The sequence below is a fragment of the Hordeum vulgare genome, chromosome 3H (assembly GCF_904849725.1).
Source record: "Hordeum vulgare subsp. vulgare chromosome 3H, MorexV3_pseudomolecules_assembly, whole genome shotgun sequence".
In the NCBI taxonomy this organism is placed as follows: domain Eukaryota; kingdom Viridiplantae; phylum Streptophyta; class Magnoliopsida; order Poales; family Poaceae; genus Hordeum; species Hordeum vulgare.
The window spans coordinates 230,806,009-230,808,188 of NC_058520.1; positions in this window are offsets into that span (position 1 = coordinate 230,806,009).

Genomic DNA, 2,180 nt, shown 5'->3' on the forward strand with positions numbered 1-2,180 from the left:
CTCAAGATCGGGTATCCTCCTCTTATTAGTCACAATATCTTTCATGTACTTAGCATACGGAGACATCTTGAGCATATTTGTCAAACGCATCTGCAGAATGACAGGTCTGATCATCTCAACGAGGCGCTCAAAATCCTCATCATCCTTTTTCTTGGATGGTTTGGGAGGAAAGGGCATAGGTTTCTGAACCCATGGTTCACTTTCTTTACCGTGATTCCTAGCAGCGAAGTCATTCTTATCGTATCTCTGATTCTTAGGCTGTGGGTTATCAAGATCAACACTAGGTTCAATCTCCACATCCTTTTCATTGCTAGGTTGAGCATCTTCATGAACATCACTATTGATATTATCATTAGGCTCATGTTCATCACTAGATTGTGTTTCAGCATCAGAGACAGAGGCATCGTTTGGACGCTCAGGCGTAGCAGCAACAGGGTTGCTAGCGTGCAGGTTCCTATCATCTTTCTTCTTCTTTCTAGGATGACTAGGTGCATCAGTGCTAACTCCTTGAGACTCTTGTTCAACTCTCTTCGGATGACCCTGAGGATACAGAGGTTCCTGGGTCATTCTACCGCCTCTAGTAACGACTCTGACAGCATTGTCATTCAACTCATTGAGCAAGTCATTCTGAGATTTAAGTACTTGTTCTACCTGAGTAGTAACCATAGAGGCATGTTTACTGAGAAGCTTAAGATCATTGACATTTCTGTCCACACAAACACTTAAATGACTAAGTATACGAGCATTCTTTTCCAATTGTCTGCTAACATAATCATTGGAACTTTGTTGTTTGGCAACGAAGTTATCAAATTCATCCATGCATAGGCTAGCAGGTTTAGCAAAAGGAATATCACTCTCATCAAACCTATGAAGAGAATTTACTTCTACTACCTGTATCGGGTTATCGAGACCATGGATCTCTTCGATAGGTGGTAGATTTTTGACATCTTCAGATTTAATGCCTTTCTCTCACATAGATTTCTTGGCTTCTTGCATATCTTCAGGACTGAGGAATATAATACCTCTTTTCTTCGGAGTTGGCTTAGGAGGTGGTTCGGGAATAGTCCAAGCATTCTCATTGCACAAGATGTTGTTCAACAGGATCTCAGCTTGTTCTACGGTTCGTTCCCTAAAAACACTACCGGCACAACTGTCTAGGTGGTCTCTAGAAGCATCGGTAAGTCCTTTATAGAAGATATCAAGTATCTCATTCTTCTCAAGAGGGTGATCAGGCAAAGCATTTAGTAGCTGGATAAGCCTCCCCAAGCTTGTGGGAGACTCTCTTCTTCAGCTTGAGCAAAGTTGTATATTTCCTGCAAGGCAGCTTGCTTCTTATGGGCGGTGAAATATTTCTCAGAGAAGTAGTAGACCATATCCTGGGGGCTACGCACACAACCAGGAGCAAGAGAAGTGAATCAGGTCTTAGCATCATCCTTTAGCGAGAAAGGAAACAACTTGAGGATATAGTAGTGGCGGATCTTTTCCTCAGTAGTGAATAGGGTGGCTATATCTTGCAGTTTGGTAAGATGGGCTACAACCGTTTCAGACTCATAACCGTGAAAAGGATCAGATTCGACCAGAGTGATTAACTCAGGGTCGACAGAGAATTCATAATCCTTATCGGTCACAAAGATAGGCAAAGTGGCAAACTTCGGGTCGTATTTCATCCTAGCATTCAAAGATTTTTCTTTCCACTTGCACAGAAGTTTCTCAACATCATAGCTATCCTTACATGCAACGAAATCCTGAGCTATTTCTCCCTCCATAACATAGCGCGTATCAGGCATAACAGGCATATTATCTAGCATAGGATCATCAGGCATAGTATCAAGCATGGCATCATCAAGCATAGTATCAAGCATGGCATCATCAAGCATAGTATCAAGCATAGCATCATAATAAGCATCATGGGCAGCAGAAGTAGCATCATCAAGCACATGCGACATATCAAGATTTCTAGCAGGAGGCGAAGTCGCAAACTTACTCAAAACTGAAGGTGAATCAAGTGCAGAGCTAGATGTCAGTTCCTTACCTCTCCTCGTAGTGGAAGGTAGGATTTTAGTTCTTGGATCTTTCGGATTCCTCATAGTGATCAGCAGACGTCAATCCCAAGTGACTCAAAGAATATAGCTGTGCTTCCCCGGCAACGGTGCCAGAAAAAGACACGTTGACGGGAGACA